The sequence below is a fragment of the Neofelis nebulosa genome, chromosome 17 (genome assembly GCF_028018385.1).
Source record: "Neofelis nebulosa isolate mNeoNeb1 chromosome 17, mNeoNeb1.pri, whole genome shotgun sequence".
Classification (NCBI taxonomy): Eukaryota; Metazoa; Chordata; class Mammalia; order Carnivora; family Felidae; genus Neofelis; species Neofelis nebulosa.
Window position 1 is genome coordinate 51,178,771 of NC_080798.1, and position 21,635 is coordinate 51,200,405.

Sequence of the window (21,635 nt, forward strand, 5' to 3'; positions counted from 1 at the left end):
CGTCCGACTTCAGCCAGGTCACGATCTCGCGGTCCGTGAGTTCGAGCCCCGCGTCAGGCTCTGGGCTGATGGCTCGGAGCCTGGAGCCTGTTTCCGATTCTGTGTCTCCCTCTCTCTCTGCCCCTCCCCCGTTCATGCTCTGTCTCTCTCTGTCCCAAAAATAAATTAAAAATGTTGAAAAAAAAAAATTTAAAAAAAAAAAACAAAATGATTTTAGGGGCACCTGGGTGGCTCAGTCAGTTAAGCATCCAACTCTTGATCTCAGCTCAGGTCATGATCTGGGGGGTCATGAGTTCAAGCCCCACCTCCACAGCACAGAGCCTATTCTAAAAAAAAAAAGATTTTAAAGTGTTACAGTTGTTTTCATAATATATACATGTCTTTCATTAGCATTTGCTTTTCATCTTGGTCTGGTTGGTTGTCGTTTTCAAATATTGTACATTCAAAATGTTAATAAAGCCCATTTTGTTGAGAAGATTTTAAAGAAGTAGCATGAGAAAGAAACTTTGCCTCATTCGTTATGCAGCTGCTTTTCGAAAGCAATTGTCTTTGTGTGCTTGATCCATTTGGAAAGCAATTTGTCTATTAATAGTATTATGACACTTTAATATAAATTCAAATCGATAAATGGCGTTCCATGCTAATTGCTACTGGATTAAAAGTGGGAATTAAATATTCCAGTTCCATAACTGGTGAAGATAATGCTTTTCCTGGCATGAGCATTTCTGTCAATTGCCTATCTATTTTTCTTCAAGTTTTTATTCTTAAAAATTCTCTACAAATAACTGCACTCGTTGATACCTATGACTGTCCTTAAGACTGTTAAAACAGTTGTGGCACCTGGGTGGCTCAGTCAGTTAAGCGGCCAATTTTGGCTCAGGTCATGATCTCACAGTTCGTGGGTTCAGGCCCCACGTCGGGCTCTGTGCTGACAGCTCAGAGCCTGGAGCCTGCTTCAGATGCTGTGTCTCCCTCTCTCTCTGCCCCTTCCCCACTCACGCTCTGTGTCTCTTGAAAATAAATAAATGTTTAAACAAAAAAAGACTGTGGAAACAGTTCATGGTAGCTAAATTATTGAGGTGATCAAAAACAAGTGAGTTAGATCTATCCAGCTATGTCAACCTTCAAGTAACTTGAAGATGAGTCAGTCACGTGTCTTCTGGATTCTGCTGAGTTAACTAGCTGGCTGTAATTGGTCACATCGATGCAATGTGACAGAGCATTGGGCCATATACATAGTATGAGGGATCGAGGGATCAGACCTACAAGAGACAGAAGCTGTGGTTCTAAGTTTGGCTTTAAAAGAAATGTAGACCAAACATATCCAATCTCTCAGAGAATTTTCTTTAACAAAGCAACTCCGACTTCTCTCTACCCCTTTATTCTACATCTACACTCTTATATTCCACCTAAAGCCACAAGCCTTCTTAATTCTGGTATCCCCTTCCTCTTCAACTGAATTGTAAGGTCCTATGGGCATGAATGGTGTCTCTGTGTTGAACCTATTTTTTTTCATGGATGAAGTGGATGCCCCACATTGCTTGCTGGGATTTTTAACGAGGGGGGTTGGTGCCTGAGTGGACTGAAATGAGTGGAAACTGTGGACCCTTGGCAAACAAAACCTTCATTGACTTTATCAGACTCCCACAAATGCTTTCTGCTCTCCCTCTTTCTTGGTTGTCATTTCACCTGCCAGACTTCTGAAATTGGGGGCAGGGGGAAGTATCCCTCCTTAGGGTATGAGGTTTGGGTTTTTGTTTGGGTCTGACGGGCATTATCTCTTAAAAATGGAAAACTTAACAGGAAATGGGAGACAGAAAGGAACCAAGTAGATAAATTTCCCCTCTATTCTCTTCCCCAATATGAGATTCGTCCTTGTAACTCTTGTGGAGAATTCCCAAGTGCTGAATGAGCATCCTATGGCCTGTGTCGTCCCCATCCTATTGGAGAACATGTTCTTTGGCCTCACTTTCTTTTTCCCTCCCTTCCTCTTTTCTGGGCTTATACCACCCAAGGAACGTTTTAGCAACCTGAGTCCTTTCCTCAGGCTCTGTTTTCCCGGGTTGTGACATTTGTATTAGAAGTATTTTTAAGATCTAAATCTTCAAAATGGACTTGAGTATTTGGATTGCCCTCCTGAATGAAAGTAACAGTGATCACACCACTGGTCCTTAAGTGAGGTGGTACCAGTCCCTAGCACGCAGGGTTGAGTTTACTTAGAAGGAGATACTAGCTCACGTACTTACCCTAAGAAATTCTTGGTATACCTCAGAATAATGAAGTAGAATGGCTTTTGACAGAATTATAGAAAGATGTGACAATCTCAGGGCAGTTGACGGCCAATTTAAGACAGAAATTGTTGTGAAATCCAGAGGACCTCAACTGGGGCTTTGAGGCTCTTTGAGGCTTCCCGCAGCCTCAAAGAACCACATACTGGAAATAAGGCTTAGGCTCTGGTTATAAGAGCGCAGATCCACAAACAAAACTAAAGGTACAGGAAAAAATTAGTTCCTCTGACTCACCGGGGGATACATGGGTGGATAAATGCAAGGCCTTTTTATCTTCAAAGTTCCCTGCTTTCCAAAGGACATTAGTTTTCCCTGGTCTGGAGGCCAAGTGAAGGCCTTACTGAAAGCAGGTACCTTGTGGGATAAAACTTTCTCCCTCACTGCCTCCAAGTCAATAACCAGAGTCTGTTCTCAATGATGAAGTACAAGCCCTGTGCCCCGAGAGGGGAAGGAAACAGCACAGCAAAGCAGATTCAGGACATTGCGATTATGTCAACCACAACTGGGAGTATGTGTGGACAGCCATGAACTTGTAAGTGCTTGAGACTGTGTGTGTGGTGTATGCACGTGCAATATGAAACTGAATAGGACCGAATTCATTGACGGGCACACTTTCTCCCATAATTCATTCTCGTAAAAATGTTGGGAGCTGATCTTAATATTTTTCTTCGATGGAACCGTGGAGCCTTGATCAAATGATAGGCTTCCAAATAAGTGGAGTGCCAACACCTCTCCACAGTGTAGAACAAAGTGGTGGGCATGTTAGAATGACATAGGATGCAGTGTTGAGTTTTTACAATCTGTTATAATTGACCTGCTCACCCTGAGTTCTCTTTCTTTGAATGATGTGAGAAAAGGAAACAAGATATAGAAGGTCAGTTAATTTCTTCCAAAATGGAGACAGTAGTGGGCACATTAAATGCTTTGATTGGTTTCTCTTTTTTAAAGATCCATCTTGCATGTTCAAAGTTGCTGCTCAATTCTGAATTCCACAGTGACATCATCTGAAGGTGTGCCGTGGAAAACAGAAGATTAAGATTAACAAGATTGATTTATAAATCAATTAGCAGTTATTGGCAGGTATATTGAAAGTTGAAAAGATTATAAACTTAAAGTATGTAATTAGTTTTCTTGAGGTGAGTTCATCACTAAGAGTCATTATGTCTCAATTCCAGGACTCTTGTCATTAAGAGACAAGGTGAGTTTAGGAGCACCTGGCTGGCTCAGTCGTAAGGGCATGCGGCTCTTGATCTCGGGGTTGTGAGTTTGAGCCCCACACGGGGTGTAGACATGACTGAAAAGAATGGAATCTTAAAAATTGGTGATTTGGAGCAAATTGCTTCATTCAACTTCTTTGTAAAATGAGCCAGGTTTAAATTTTTACAAAACTTTTTGGATAGACGTGATGTAGCATCACATTAATGAAGTGATTCATGGGGAGGTTATTTGTGTGGGTTGGAAACATTGCTGACAGTCGCCAGTAAATCAGGTTTTGAGAAGCACGTCACAGAACCCAATGGCTTCCGAGATCCCTGAGGAGAGTGCTGAGATTGTGAAGTTCTCGAAGTAAATTTACAAAACCAACTTTTAAAATGTGTTTTGAAATATCAGATCGATGGATTGAGCGAATTGAGTGCTTTTTCTGAACAAATCTGAGTTATTCCACTGAAACAGAAAAGACCACATGTGTTATTAAGTAACCTTTCAATAAAATAATTGGCATTGAATTTAAACAATTGTCACATAAATGATGCAATACACTGGAGTACTGGTACTTTCTGAAAGTTTGAGATAGCCCAGCAGTATTGGCCAAGTACGTAGGCTTACTTTATGCGGCAACAGGTCGGAATAGTTAAGAATATTGCTGTCCTCGGCTAAAATGAAGACTATAGTTAAGATTGTTTCTAAGAACAGGAATACAGATGTTATGTATCTCTGCATGAAGTGATCACTTCATTCCCGAAACTTGCATCTATATTTATAAATACAATCATAATAATGATAAAAATGAGAAAAATCTTTTCTAGAGCTTCTTTCATTAATGCAATTTATTTCATTGATTGGTATTCCGTACAGTGATGTAAAATTATTTCACTTTTTCCTTTTTGATTATAACTTAAAGTATTTTTCACTAAGACCTTTTCTGTGTGGTTATACAACAAATTTGTTTCATGATGGAGAATTTGTACATATATCAATTTTACTGGTTACCATTACCAGCCTTGTGAATTTCTTTATGATGGCTATGTAATCCAACTCAAATTGTGCAGGGCCAAATTTTGCAACATGCTTTGTGTGAACCACTCTACTCCTTAGTATGCACCATTGAGTCAAGGATCCATAGCAGGATTTTAACATGCTAATTAGAGTAAAACCCTAGATTGCAAGTAACTTGTTCCACAAGACGAGCAAACATTTTTAATAAATTTTAACTTGATGAGCGAGTGATGTCTTGCAACACGAGTAGTATATGATGCTGAACGTCACATGATCACAAGTGAGACAATGTTCTTGAAATTCACAAGTGCTTTTAGATTACAAGCATTTTGCTGGAACAAATTATGCTCGCCATTCAAGGTTTTACTGATTCTTTGTTTGTTTGTGTGTTTGATCTGTATAATCAAAAAGATATCACAGCCAGTGATTACCTATATACCTTAATAATTGTGCTGCCTTCCTCCGGAAGTAACGCTGCAGCATTTATGTGAGCCAACAATACTGCCGAAGTGTCTCTTACTGGAGGCCAGACAGCTAAGATGGGGTCAAACTGGAGGGTTAAAAAGAATTGAATGGAATTAGGGAAAGTTCATTTTCTTTTTTTTTCAACGTTTTTTTTTTTTTTTTTTTTTTTTTTTGGGACAGAGAGAGACAGAGCATGAACGGGGGAGGGGCAGAGAGAGAGGGAGACACAGAATCGGAAACAGGCTCCAGGCTCCGAGCCATCGGCCCAGAGCCTGACGCGGGGCTCGAACTCACGCACCGCGAGATCGTGACCTGGCTGAAGTCGGACGCTTAACCGACTGCGCCACCCAGGCGCCCCAAGGGAAAGTTCATTTTCTAAAGCCACTAATTCATTTATAACATTTGATCTGTTTTTAATCTGGTTGAAATTAAAATCTGGTCCTGAGGATCTATCAATAATTTATACCATGATTTGTCAAAAAGTACATCATGGTTATAAATGGCCAGGAGAAAATGAACTTAGTTTGGAAACAATGTATGTGTTGTTTAAACCTTCCTTAAAAAATTTGTGATTAGTAAGTGGTATTGAAATTAGAAGTATAAAGAGGTCTAGGTGATCACCCACAGTGGGTTTTGCCACAGAATGGCAGACAGGACTTTTGTGGCCACAACAATCCTCATTCATTCATCCATTCATTCAAAACTGGTTCACTGGGGCACTGTACTAAGTACCACAGATAAAATGATCTGCAAGACTGATAACACTCTTGACTTTGTGGGTGTTAAAATTTAAGGGAGACGAGCGACAGTGTGCTGAGTACTACGACTCCAGAATTTCATGTAATATTTAACTCCGGTTCGACGAGGTGCCCCATGGAGAATGTGATCCCAATTCGAGACAGAGAATGTAGACTGGCTCAGAGCTTTCCCATCCTAGGCAATTATAACAGCTCTTTGGGTACATCTCTTCTCTGGGGATCACCAGTAATCACTGAACCACAGATGTCTGTGGTTTATTTCACACAGTTAAATAAAATTCCAAATAAATGATCTAATATGGGGATCCAGATTTCTAATTAGACCATTGGCTGTTCATTTTTTGGGGCAGCTTTTTCTTGCCACTGAGCTCAAGGCTCAACCTGTTTTTTGTTTGTTTTTGTTTTTGTTTTTGTCTTTTTATTCTCAAGTTAGATAATAGTGTAGTCTTGGCTTCAGGAACAGAATCCAATGATTCATCACTTACATATAACACCCAGGGCTCATCCCAACAAGTGTCCTCCTTAATGCCCACCACCCATCTTCCCCACCTTCATCAACCCTCAGTTTCTTCTCTAAGTGTCTCTTATTGTTTGCCTCCCTCTGTTTCTGTCTTATTTTTCCTTCCCTTCCCCTATGATCATTTAAGTTTCTCAAATTCCATCTATGAGCGAAATCATAGGATATCTTTCTCCGACTGACTTATTTCACTTAGCATAATACCCTCCAGTTCCATCCATGTTGTTGCAGATGGCAAGATTTCATTCTCTGTCATCGCCAAGTAGCATTCCATTGTGTGTGTGTGTGTGTGTGTGTGTGTGTGTGTGTGTGTATATATATATATATGACCTCTTCTTAAGCCATTCATCATTTGATGGACATTTGGGCTCTTGTCATAATTTGGCTATTGTTGATAACGGTGTTATAACCACTGGGGTGCATGTGCCCCTTCGAATCAGTACTCTTGTATCCTTTGGATAAATTCCTAGTAGTACAAATGCTTGCTTATATGGTAATTCTATTTTTAATTTTGGGGGGAAGCTCCATACTGTGGAAACCCATGTTTTTAAGTTTATTTTGAGGGAGAGCATGACCAGGGGAGGAACAAAGAGAGAGAGAGAGAGAGAGGGAATGAGAATGAGAGTCCTGACAAGGTGCTCAGTCCCACGAACCATGAGATCATGACCTGAACAGAAACCAGGAGTCAGACAATTAACCACCTGAGCCACTCAGGCATTCCTAAACCCAATTTTTAATCAGACATTTTAATCGTTTTTGTCAGTAAGTTCAAGAGAGCCACGATGAATTCTGAAGTCTGAACTCTGATCCAGGACTCTGATTAGAAAGTCCATCTTTTTACATAAATGCCTGCACCTCCGTAATGTTTTTTCTCTCGTCTGATTAATTGAGGATCTATTTTGTCACTCTTCAATATGAACTGCACCTCCTTTTTTCTTTTTACACACCCTTCGTTCTTGCATATTAGAGTGCTCGAAGGTGCCCTTCAACCATACCCAATCCAGGCATTAACACATCTCTCCAATCAGATCACGAGAGATCATGAATGCTGGGGGAAGAAGAAATAAAAACTGAGTTGAAATCTTTGTTCTGCCGCATAGTCATTGTGTGACCTCATCAAAAAGTATAACCCCTCTTAAATGGGAGACAATTACAACCATACCTGGTGCTAAACAGGATTGATTTTAAAAAGTAAATGAAAAGTTTTAAGATCAGCCCTTGGCACAGTGTAGAGAAAGCAGCGTGTGCTACTTACTTTTTTTTTTTTTTTTAATGTTTTTAATGTTTGTTTATTTTAGAGAGATTGAGACGGAGCACAAGTAAGGGCGGGGCAGAGAAAGAGGGAGACACAGAATCCGAAGCAGGCTCCAGGCTCTGAGCTATCAGCAGAGAGCCTGATGAGGAGCTCGAACTCACCATGAGATCATAACCTGATGCTTAGCCAACTGAGCCACCCAGGTGCCCCACGCAGTACTTACTTCTAAGGTTGCTGTTATCCCCAGTCCTCTGCTCTTTCTGCTACCAGCACCGCTAATTTTCTCATTCACGATGTGCTGAAATTTTAAGACTGAGGCTCTCAACGAAAAGCTCGCTTTCTGAAATCTAGGGGAACCGGCATCTGAGGTAGTGATCATGGGTGGTTATTGACAAAGCTAAGAAGTGAATATCAGTAACAGTAAATGGCAGGTTTTGGAGAAGAATGACAAAAGTATAAAACAGGGAGGCAACAGGAGTTTATTAGGGGGGTGTTGGAGAAAATATTACTTGTAGGAACCATAGTTGGTAGGTAGTAAGATAATGAATAAAGTCAGAAAGAGGAAGGGTTGAGAAGCAGTGGTTTATTCAGGTAATTGTTGGGTTTATCTGGTCAATTTTTATCCCCAAATATCTTTCTGGCAGTAGCTCTGTTTTAACTACATTTCAAATTTGCTTTTTTAAGTAGGAGTGTGTTGGTAGATGCTCATAGAGAAGAAAACAAAAGAAAAGGGAAACCCCATCCCGATTGATAGCTTTTGCCAATTTCCGGGGTGTAAATACTCCCGGATGGTTCTAGGGTTGAAAAGAAATTCACAGATGTGGCTTTCTTGTGAGCTGGTACAAGCTGGTTCCAGCACGTCTCTGCTTTTAAACCTTGTTTAAAAGTGAATGCTTACAGCATTGTATTTTTAACAGTGACCACAAAATGAGCTTTAATCCTCATACTAGAAGTCTAAGTGGACTCTATACATATTATGTTCCTGTCTCTTTATGGGCTTTAAAGCTGCCTTTTAGGGACTGCTCTTTTCTCCCTGAGCTGCATGGCTTCAATTACAGTTAATTGTGACCATAAAAACTATTAATCATTTTGCGAAGGCTACTTCTGTGTGTGGGGAAATCAAGAGAATAGATGAACACATTAGGCAGGTAATAATGGCCTTTCCACTATAAAAATTTTATTAGAAAAAGCAAAACATAGCATCTAACTATCAACACTTATTATTTATATTAACATTAAGCACATTTGAAAAGAATGCAAGCACAGAGACTCAATTCAGCTCCTACACAGCATCCATCTGATTAACCTACAAACGTTATGTCTCCCCCATCAAACAGTTTTTCCCTTAATATCTTTTAAACAGATTTCTTTGGTGCTTCAGATGTCAGAAGAAGCAAGGTCTTGACACTTATATGTATTTGCCCGAGTTAGCCACTTACGGCTGTCCCTTGTCATAAAAGTCATCAGTGCCTGGTCTAAACGCGACTTTGGGAAGGGCCCAAGCGTCTGTAGGAAGGGGGTACCCAGCCCAAGGGAAGAGACGTAAGTTCCTGCAGGAAGATGCTGAGTGTCTACGCACACAGCTCTGTCCAGGCAAATAAAAATTTCCTTTCGATATGTCATCAAGGCAGCGGGGAAATGGACAGCCTGATCGGTGCGCTTGGGTGCTACCACGAGGCCCAGAAGAACAGGAACCAGGGACAGCGGGTGTTTTACTTGAGCTGTGTGTCAACCTAAAGAGGTTTCATGCAGCATCGACCAGATTCGCTAAGCAGCATTTTTTGAAGGGCACCTGGGTGGCTCAGTTGGTGGAGCGCCTGACTTCTGTCCGGGTCATGAGCTAACAATGGGTGAATTTGAGCCCCACCTCTGGCTTGCTGCTGTCGGTGCAGAACCCACTTGGGATCCTCTGTCCCCCCCCCCCCCACTTGCGTTTTCTCTCTCTCAAATAAATGTAAAAAAAATTTTTTTTAAAAAGAAGTCGTTTTTGAAGAAATCCTAGTGTAGAGGTGTGCTCTCCCTCTTGGAGATCCTACTTCACTGCTCTTCACTGCTCTCAGAGAGGGGGGATGGACAGGTGCATAGACAGCTACCGATTCTGAAAGCCAAGTACTTTTTGGGTAAACAGGGGACACGGGGTCCTCCAGGAAATTTGTGCCACTAGAGGCACTGCCGGAGGGGCCAGTTTGAGGTGACTGCAGGAATCCGGAACCGAGGATGGGGACCACCGCAAGCTGCGTTGGACGGCACGGGCAATCCTCGGGAGGGGCTTTGCTGTGGCCCGGACATCCTGGAAGGTGATCTTGGCTTTGCTGTCTCCCCTGTAGAGGGCAACAGCTCTCATCGTCTTCAGGATCCAAAGGGGATGGGGGACATAGTGACTTTTTCCTTTTCATCATGCTCTTCCTTAAGCTTCAATAAAAACTACTTAAGCTTAGGAATCCTGGGAGATTATATATATATATATATATATATATATATATATATATATATATATATATATACATATACATATATATGTGTGTGTGTGTGTATATATACATTTAATGTTAATTTTTGAGAGAGAGAACAAGCAGGGGAAGAGCATAGAGAAAGAGAGGGGGACACAGAATCTGAAGCAGACTCCAGGCTCTGAGTGGTTAGCACAGAGCTCACTGTGGGGTTTGAACTCACGAACTGTGAGATCATGACCTGAGCCAAAGTCAGATGCTTAACTGACTGAGCCACTCAGGCACCCCAGAATCCTGGGAGTTTCATTGCTAAAAACTTCCTGCAGAGGCTCCAATTGAATCTGTCAATCAGACGGGATGACTAAGGTGCTTGGACCCTGGGATGTGGGAATTAGCACTTAAACATTCTAATAAGCTTTCAGCCTTCTCTGGGCGGTAGAGTTGAGACTTAAGGAGCCCTTTGTGGAAGAATGCTCGTATGTAACATAATTGGAATGAATCCTTCTCACCCAGCACGCTTATTTCCTGGGGTTCTGCTGAGAAATCCATACGCATCATTCTATTCAGTCTCCACAATCACAACAAAACTGGCACCTTTATTATTATCATTTATTATGATGGTGTCCAAGTGGGATGTGGGGAAAACTCAATTTTAGCGGGAATACGTGCTGTGTCCAAGGATTTAGTTAGGAAGTGATTTGAACTCACTTATTTGAGACACCTAAGAGGCTAGGGCTTGTCAACTTCTGGCACCAAATCTCTGTGTCTGTGTTGGACATTGATGGAAACTACCACACAAATTACTGACAGCATTTAAAATTTATCTTCTTGGGGCACCTGGGTGGCTGAGTTGGTTAAGTGTGTGTGACTCTTGAGATCATGACCTGAGTCAAAATCGCTTGTTCATGAGATCAAGCCCCACATTGGGCTCTGTGCTGACAGCATGGAGGCTGCGAGGGATTCTGTCTCCCTCTCTCTGCCCCTCCCCTGCTCGCACGTGCCCAGGCTCTCCAAACAAATAAACTTTAAAAAAAAATGAAAAATTGTGTCGTCTCTATTTTACTTTTGTTTTCGTATCTCTGTGGCTACCAGACAATTTTAGGCTAGGATCCGTACATTGATGATGAAGAGAGAAAGGAAGGCATGATTGCCTGGGTAAATCAGACCCCTGGTGCAGTTTTCCTTTAAATGGTTGAAACCATTTTTTTTTTTTTAATTTTTCCTTTTCGTTCATTTTCACCTTGGCTGACGCCTTTCTGTTTGGTCGACTGTGTTTGCTCTGTGGTGTGCGGGGTGGGCAAGTGCTTACAAAGTCTACCAGTCCTCGAGGAGAGAAATGGAGAAAAGGCAGAGAAGCATTAGTGAATAGGCTCAAAATGGAAGCTCATCTACAAGCAAGTGGATATTTATGGTTTAATATCGCGGCCAACCAGTTTTGAGGCCCTGATTTAGCATTCCATCATACAGAGAATCGATCCACTTGTCCTTGCCTGGAGTCAGATGTAGTTAGATGAAATGAAGCTGATCTTTGCTGTCTGCAGACGCACACGAGCCAAATGTTAACCAGCTATTAAAAACTAAAATAATGTTATCTCTTTCCTGTTTTTGAAATGACAGCCAGAGCAGACCCACTCAGCATCACCCCAACATTGTATGCCTCTGGAGTGTTTAGCTAATTGTCTTGATTCTTGAAAATGTGTTTTCTACCGTAAGCACCTATAAAAAGGATTGCCGTACTGGATTTTGCCTCTGGCAAAGTATGAAGAGTGCCCAAGCTTATGTGGTCCAGTTGTGGTTTTTTTTTAGACAGGCAAACACAGAAGTTCCTTTTACATTTGACTACCCAGCAATTTCCATAATATTTTCACAATTATATATTACATAAACGCTCTCGCTACATAATGAATATTTTTATTCCTTGATTCAATTTTATGGTAGGGAGACCATAATGGCATTAAAAATGTGGAAAATTCCTCTTCTTTTTAATGCCATCTGGGTTTCTACAATAGATGCCAAGTGGATATATGAATTCTAAAAATTATATAAAGTTGCTTACATAACTTCAATCTTATGATCTTTAGAAGGATTTGATATGTAGAGCAGACCCATCCAATCTGACCTTTTGTTGGTTTTTGGATATTTTCACAGAGATTGGGGGGGGGCACTAAAAAGAATCCAGAAATTTCCATTTAGAGACTATTGCCTGCCATTATTTTTAATGACAAATGCCTCCAATTCAAGCAACGACAACAAAAGCATACAAATAAAAACTAAAACATTTCCCTAAGTCTAACCATCCAAAAAAAATTGTTTACTTTTGGTGAAACTCATTCTGGGAGCTTTTAAGAGCACATACACAAATAGATGATAGGTTTATGGAAAAAAGTATATTTTAACATTTTTAAAGATTATTCATTTTGAGAGAGAGTGAGAGCGGGGGCAAAGAGAGAGGGAGAGAGAGAGAGAATCCCAAGCAGACTTCATGCGGGGCTTGAGCTCACAAACGGTGAGACCATGACTTGAGCCGAAATCAAGAGTCAGATGCCTAATCAACTGAGCCACCCAGGCTCCCTGGAAACCATGTATTTTAAAAATAAATCACATTCTGTATTTTTAATGAAAACCAAGACAAATGATAGAAAATAGGAACTGCCAACAATGGTCTATCATCTGGTTGTCAAAAAAGTTTTTTTTGTCTCCAATGCAGAACTTTTTTTTTTTTTCATACCCAGGAGCAAGGAAGCAAATCCTGCTTTTTATGCTCAGTGTATTTTTAAATTAAATGTTTATACATATGTTTAATACAAATCTCGATATTTATTTTTACTTTAAGTGAAAAATAAGCAGGTGAAACTAAGGAAATTTCACTTAACACCAATGTTTAAATAAAAGTTTAAAAATAAACTGCCTAGTGTTAAGAAAAAAATAACCTTAGTCCCTTAGAAACCATATGACGTTATAGCTAAAGACCTCAATGTAAAGAACCTTGAGGGTGATGATAGTAAGAATATAATTCAGGTATCCCAACTTGGATGTGTCTTGCTATTCCTCTCTGGAAACTTACTGAATATTTTTATTCTTGAATATCAGGAACACTCTATCATTTTATACATAAAATGGTTACTCAATTATTTAAAAATACTTAGTGATTAGTACAAATTGAATGCTTACTAAATGGTTCACGTAATGAATAATTTATCATTTACAATATCATTGAGAATAGGAAGAAGGTTGGAAAAAGAGGACTTCACCCTATTTTGATTTTTTTAACATAAAAATTTAAATGTCAAGAGCTTAGCTGACTTAATTTTTAGTTTTAATTTATATTCTGTTCCTATCTGTGTATACTGCCCTGTGATTTAAAAATACTTAATAACTGGCACGAGTTGAATATTTACCAAATGCCAACTACTATTCTAAGCATTTTAATTTGTTCCTCAAAACAGATACTGAGTCAGATACTGATGAATTGGATTTAGAAAGTGGTTCCAAGTTACCCTTGGTTGGGGGGGGGGGGGCGGGGGATGGATGGCAACTCACTCAGTTTGGCGACTGATTCCACATTCGCAAGTGCTACGGCATATTTGCTCTAAGTTTTGGTCTACGTCACAGCAGATACACAAAAGCAGAAAATAGACCCCACGGTTCACGATCTCACAGAGACAGAGAGGTAAAGCAGAAAACTGGATCCAGTGTGATCCATGAAAGTACAGCGCAGAAGCGGTAAGAAGGGAAACAGGAAATACTTCAAAAAGAGTTTTCAAGATAAACGTCGTGTGTGTGCGTGTGCACGCACGCCCACACACGTGTGTGTAAGTGGAGTTGCAGGTGGCAGTGTTTCCATGCCGCCAGAACATCAGGTATGATAGGAAGGCACAAGGTACCATGAAATAATTGGGTAAATTCCAAGTTAGTGGTAGACGTGCGGTGTAAGATACAAGCAACTTAACAAAAAGAAAGAAACTTGGTGAGAAATATGATAAGAGAGGGCTTTGGGTGCCTTGGGAAGACGTCTCATTCTGTAGGTGACGTTGGGCAATGAAGATTTTAATCAATGAAGGAAACATTTCTGTTGTAGAGGGATGATTGGCCGTTTGCAGATTGGAAGATGAATGGTGGAGACACAAAGAAGTTACAAGGCGGTCATAATTCTCTTAGTGACAGATGATGTGTTACTTTGTCTTATCAGCATCCTTAGTCCTGCTTACAAAACACACAGTAAAAACAATTCAGGGAAAAATAGTTCACTGTACCATGAAAACAAAATCCTGACTAACGTGGGGAGAAATGTGGTTCTGTTGGAGGAAGTTTGTACAGAAAGGATGGGTTTTTGTTGTTGTTGCTGCTGTTGTGTGTTTTGTTTTTTAGTTTTCTTTTTCTTTTTTTTTTTAGCATAAAGAGTAGATAATTGGATATCATGTTTCTGTATCAGGGAAAATTTCAGATGAGATGTACAACCTTTCCAAGATGGGTTTTCACCAATGAAGTAGATGAAGCATATTGCCAAGGTGACTTCATTGTCCGAATTGTGGAAACAGAATTTATCCACAACAGAAATCAGTTGAGGGCCATGGGAACAAGGGAAACTTCAGTGGGGTAAAAACTCTGGTATTCAGTGATATACCAAGATCTACAACTTTGTTTAGTGTAACCTAATATTTAACCTAGTATGAGAATCTGTATCTTTCTACCATCATCATTGTTATTGACATCATCTTCATTAAGTCAATCCTAGGCACTTACATTCACTTGACCCTACAACACCTTTAAGAATTGGGTGACATCACGTTGTCCCTCTCTGTTGGTCTGTTTTTTTTTTTTTCTAATTTGTGTTATTTATTTTATTTTTTTTAATGTTTATTTATTTCTGAGAGAGAGAAAGCATGAGCAGGGAAGGGATGGCAGAAAGCGGGGGAGGCACAGAATCCGAAGCAGGCTCCAGGGTCTGAGCTGACAGTCCAGAGCCCGATGCAGGGCTTGAACTCAGGAACCATGAGATCATGACCTGAGCTGAAGTCAGAAGTTTAACTGACTGAGCCACCCAGGTGTCCCTATGTTATTTATTTTAGAAAGAGAGTGAGGGAGTGGTGGAGGGGCAGAGAGAGAAAGAGAATTTTAAGCAGGTTCCACACGTGGCACAGAGCCTGATGTGGGGCTTGATCCCACAACCCTGGGATCATGACTCAAGCTGTAATCAAGAGTCTGATGCTCGGGGCGTCTGGGTGGCTCAGTCGGTTAAGCGTCCGACTTCGGCTCAGGTCACAATCTCGCGGTCCGTGAGTTCAAGCCCCGCGTCGGGCTCTGGGCCGATGGCTCAGAGCCTGGAGCCTGCTTCCGATTCTGTGTCTCCCCCTCTCTCTGACCCTCCCCCGTTCATGCTCTGTCTCTCTCTGTCTCAAAAACAAATAAACGTTGAAAAAAAATTAAAAAAAAAAAAAAAAAAGTCTGATGCTCAACCAACGGAGCAACCCAGGAGCCCCTCTCTGTGTTCTGTTTTGTTTTGTTTTGTTTCTTAAGTCATGAGGCAATATTGGAGGATTTAGGTTACTAGACCACGTAGATTCCCGATTCCCTACCCATTCTGTCTGAATTTGGAGCCCATGCTGAATTCCCTTATTTGAAGACAATTCAGGGAAAGTCAGGATTCAGCTTTTGCCGTGTGAATCTAAGGGACGGGATCAGGAGAACAAGAAGAAGAAACGAAGAAGCTCTAAGGAGATGCGTTGGGACCCAACAGAAGCACATCTCCTTGACATCTCTGCTGATCGCCAAATAACTGGCTCCCTGGAGGTCCCCCCACTAACACCAGATACTCCCTGTGGCAGATGAGGAAGGGTGGGTGGGTAGCGACACTGCCCTAAGTGTCCTAACTCATCTAGTCCTTGTGATGATGCCACGGAGCAGTTCTGTGACTATCACTGCCATCTCACACGCCAGGAAAATGAGGCACGAACGGGTTAGGCATCTGGCTTGATGCCAAAAGCTAGTGAAGGGAGAAGCCAGCATCAAAACCCAAGCAGCCCAGCTCTGGAGTCGGCCACCCTGTGGAGATGCTTCAGGCATCGGAACATATGGCTGAACTGAGTTTTGCCTTCCCTTCTAACCTTGAAACTTGCTGATCATATGCACTCTGCTGACTGACACATTCCTATAGAAACACACTGCATCTCCTTGATGTTACACTGCCTGTCACATTCGGAAATTCTGGGGGAAAAAAAAACTCTCTGAAGGTCATGCATGGGCAGGTGCTATAATGTGAAAGGAATTGAAATCCTAATTTGAAGGAATGCTTCATTTGCATCTACATGCTGCTGTATGATTTATGACAGGGAGACTTTGCACTGAGATAGAAAGTTTTACTGTGTGAGTGATTTTTCATTTTCCAATCTCAACAGGGGCTTGGAAATCAAAATAAAAAATTAATCACCTTATTTCGATTTATATTAGAAAGTAATTTAAGATGACGTCTCCAAAGTTTTCTTATTTGACACACTAGTTGTCTTTGATTGTAATCACATTATCACAAGTAGGTGAAGTCTCTAAAAATGACCAGGCAGAAAAAAAATATATTAAAAGCCCGCACAGTTGGGGGCCCGTGGGTGTGTGAAGTGAAGGCCATTGTGAGAATAGCCTTACGTGCTAGTAGACGACTTAGTAACTTAAGCTCCTTGGTACGGAAGGTGGTTATTGAGACATTTCATAAACCTTCATGGCACTGGATCCTTGCTAAATAATTTTCGAAGTTCTTTTTCTTGTTCCCCAATTACTGCGTATGGAAATATCCGTAACAAAAAAGAACAGAGCCCATCAAGTGTTATTTCCACCTCCGTAGATTGCGACAAAATACAAATAATTCAAGACTACACTCATTATATGCATTTTGAAATTACTCTTCCTGCAGATTCTTATCTGACTATAATAAATAGGAGATACTTTGTCATTCTCATGGAATAGCACGTTTATCTCCCTTCTCCCACAGTAGGCAGAGAACACAGCGGTAGTTACGGGAAGGAAGGCCGTGAGATATCAGTGTGAAAGATAACGCGCACCTGGTTCAGCTAAATAGGTTAGGAAATTTCATTTCCACCATATAATAACGGCTAGAGAGTCAACTTTCTATGTGAGATGAAAACTCTCCCCGTCCCAATCATGACGCCGCGTGTAGACGTAGGTAGAACATGCCTTCAAATGAGCGTTTCCATTCCTTTCCTCTGAAAAAGAAGTTCTGGGCTTAATTTCCATAGGTCGGCATGACTTGTCAGAGTTCATTATCATCAGCGCTAATAACATATCCACTTACATTACATTCTTCCAAATGATACAGTTTTACATGAATAAGATAGAAGTTTAACGAACAACGGACTGATACCTGACTTTAACGGTGTCCCTACAATACAAAGATGATTAAGTAATGAGCTGTGAAGAAGTCGAAACGTGAAATTATGTCATTAGACACACAAGAGTTTGTATTTTTTTCGTTGGAAATTTCAAAATTGTGATCGCTTTTTTTTTTCTGTAAAGACTTCGCCATACTGAGCTTCTTTTATTTTTCGTACCATTGACCAACAAGGTTAGCGTGCAATGGAATTTTCGGATCTGGATACCTTTACAGGTCAAGTAGCTTCAGAGCTAAGTGGTCGTTCTAAAGAGGTCCATCAGGTGTGTTAAGACACAAGTTGCTGTGTGAGGGCTGTTGGTCTTCCATATGCTAGTGTAGTTTCTAGGGCGTTTGAAAATCAGTCAGGCTATCTCACAAGACTTACCCCTCTCAAAATCTCGGCTGGCGTGGAATTTGCCATGTTTGCAAATCTTTAGAAAGGGAGCTATGTTCCCTTCTTGGAAACTTCAGGTTAAATGGAGGGACAAGAAATTGCACATTGGCTCAACTCTTAGAGAAAAATCTATGTTAAATACTCAAAATGTGTGAGTAACTAGGGGTAGCCGGGAAATTGCTAAACAGTTCACATTTTTTGGCACACAGACAGGAGTATGACTTAGGGATTCGCCTACCTCAGTCTAACCCCCAATCCCATTTTCAAAAGCATGTCTCCTATTTTTCTAAATAGCGTTAATAACTCATAAATAATGTCATGAAAATGACCAGCAATTATTCATTATAATTGCAAACCGGAGAGTACTCATTGTGGGCTTTCAATTTATTTTACAATGTATTTTAGACACCTAGAACATTCGTATATTCATGTGTGTATGCACGTAGATACGTGTTGGTATGTTATACGCGTACATATAACACAACTACACAAAGAAGACTTCACCACTTAAAGAATAGTGTGAGCAAACAAAAACACTTGATTTGCATTGAGAATGGGATCCTAACTTGACTGTAGCAAATTCAGCAAGAAAAGGTGATTAACACCCATGTATCAATAGCTGTATTAATCCAAAGTCCCTACTGCCAGCAGTTTTATATTCGTCTCTCTGAGCTTCCAGATGGATGGTGGCTGAGAGGATATTGTGTTTCACTGTAGCAATTAGTTTTTTCTTAGGATAATTTTTCAACAGTCAGAAGTATTAGCAAGCTTAGCAAGAGATTCATTTTATTTTTCTGTATGACAGGAATGGCGGTTCTTTGGTGGTTGGCCATTTAGTCCAAAGCACCAGCTGGCAATCAAATCAAGATAATTTTTGTTTCGTTTCTTGGCTTGTTTCCTATATATTGCATGTGGAAGAGATACTTTTTAAATTAAGTTACTGAACAGAAATGTTGGGTCCTAGCCTGGAAATTGATTAATGGTTATTGAGATATCAGATCACAACACGGTGTGTGGTTCAAGTTCCAAACAACAGGTGTCTGTTTTCTCTTTCTTACGGTGGTGATCATTGTTTTCAAATCTACCTAAAAGTGATGCCTTAGTGCAGCAAAAAGCAGATCTGAAAGTCAGAGGAGTTGTTGTTGTTTTAATGTTTATTTATTTTTGAGAGGGACAGAATGCAAGCAGGGGAGGAGCAGAGAGAGAGGGAGACACAGAATCCGAAGCAGGCTTCAGACTCTGAGCTGCCAGCCCAGAGCCCAACGCAGGGCTTGAACCCCCCGAACCGTGAGATCATGACCAGAGCTGAAGTTAGACGCTTAATCGACTAAGCCACCCAGGTGCCCGGTGTTTTAGTTTTTTGTTTTTAATTTCACAATACTTTTTACCCAAAGTTGTATATTATCAGAGTAGAAATTTTAATGCCTTGTTAAAATGTCTTCCAGTGTTTCAGGAACACGGGCGTTTTAAGAATGAGGTTAATTTTAGAGCCCGGGCCACTGAAACAAACACATGCACAGTGCTTGAAAGAAGACTTTTTGCGTGACTTAAATTGAAACTACTTTTCCGGATGCACGGTGGTGCTGTACAAATGAGCAGTCCCCATCAGCCGCTGTGGAACCAGCCTCTTTGCCCCTCTAAGGCTTGTGCCCTCACCTGTAACCAGGAGATCCTTTGTACCGACCTCTCATGGTAGATAGGAGTTGGGTGCTTAGGCACAAGAAGCAGTGTTTCACTTCCTGGCACCTGGTGGTGTGGGCCATTGCACTCGGACGCGTGCACAGACCATTTCTTTGCAATTTGAAAATAACCTCTTCAGGGGCACACACCAGGCATTGTGGTAAACACTTATAAACATCCGTTCATTTAGTCCACATACCCATCCCGTAAATAGGTATTTTTTACAGTCTGCAAGATGTGAAACAACATGTCCAAGGTCCTACCGCCATTGGGCAGCGGATCTGAGATTCAAATGTTCCTCGCATTCCAACTCCAACGCTCTCAATCAATGTTCTTTAGCTAATTGTTATGAATATCATCGATAGGGGCGTATGTACATATATAAATATACATGTATAGAAGAAATATAAAGTAATTGCTTATGTGTGTAAATTCATTTATTTCCACTTATAATTTTCTTAGTATATCTAGATACGTTACCAAGAGAACATATTTTAGATAGGATATATTTCAAATACATCTAAGATATATATTTAGATAGGAAAGAAATGAAGCCTGGGTTCTTTTCACTGCCACAGTAAAGAATATAGGATAGCAAAAGGAAAGGAAAGCAGAGCAAAGTTTTATTAAAGCACTCATTGGAGGAAAGAGAGTCAAGGGAGACAATAGCCAGGGGATAGACCCGGGTGTGGGCTTGTGCCATTTTTTTCTTGTGGGTGGGTCTAGGGTCACAACATTTGAGTGACCAGCCTGGGTTACATAACAATTAGCCTAAGAGGGGTGTCCTTTCCCATGATACATTTGACATGCCTGCAGGGGAGTAGGGAAACCTCAACATTGTTTCTATTCTAGAGACAAAGGTCACATCAGGACAAGTGGCTGCTTTCTAGGCAAAGTGTAATATGGACAACAAATTTAACTCTTCCTCTGCCAGGATGTCGTAACCGCAAACCAATTGCTGGGCCGGTGGAGTGGGGTGGTCCCTGGGCTGTCCTCAGGTCCTCATCTGGGGCTCTCATCAGGACGTCTAAGGTCCATCCTCCTGTCACCCAAGCCTAGCCTCCTGCCTAGCAGACAAAAATGTGGATATCCTATATAAAGGCATAATACAGCCATAGCGTGTGTGTGTGCCTGTGTGCGTGCGTCCTGTCCCTGTATGTGAATGTAAATGGCTTTATTTCCCCTTGATTGTCTTTATAACAGAGTTTGTGATAATTCACAGTGTTGCCCAGACTTTGGCGCTCACTTTCCTGGAGGCCCTACTGGCCTCTTGGAAAGGTCACTGGGCTGGGAGTTAGAGAGGGCTGTTTCAGGTTGGAGCTTTACTTTCTGCATATATGAAATGAGGGTCTTGGGTGGAAGGGCCATTGAATTTCCAAGATGGCCCGATCATAGGGAGGTGCTAAAGATTTTCTAGCACTGCGCTCTGGTGGGAGAGGAAAGGAAACGGGTATCAACAGACATTTCAAGAAACATTACCATCTGCCATGACTTTTACAACAATTCAAAAAGAACAATAACAACCGCAAAATTCCCGATCAAAGCCGTGGCTGAATTTATGAATTTGATTTTCATGCAAATTCAGCTCTGAACACGAAGTGAGTCGTGAAATGGAATTTGAAGGGGTCGTGCTCCATGCTCGTGACTGACTGCAACATCCATCTGCCCCACTCCCCGCCCCCACCCCCATCCTCACAGGGAAGAGATCATTCAGGCTGACGTGTGTCAGATGCTGTAAAATGGAGTTAATCATTTGAGAATGGAAAAATGAAGTTGTTTTCACACCGATAATGAAACTCCTATTTGTTGTAGAGATTCCCGCCCCCGCCGGGAACCTTAAAATACTGCAAAATCTTACCTATTAAAAACTATATAAAAATAGATCTTAGGAATATGTTTGAATGCCTGTAGAAAAGTCTGTAGCGAGAATCGGTAACAATTTTGATTTTCTGCTAAAAATATCATAAAAGTTTATGAAAAATAATCAAAGCACAGGAGGAAAGCTACGTTAATAGAGAAATTTAACTGCTTTTATTCCAGTAATAAAGATGAGAAAAGTAAGGAAACATCTATAGTAAATATAGCTGTAATGTTATCACTAACCTTAATATATGGAACTCTCAATGATTTAGGATAATGGTGCTTTCAAGGGTAGTGAATGATTTATAAATTTTAAATGAACTGCTTACTCAGGTTAATAATTCTTATAATTAATTGCCTACTTAATAATTTT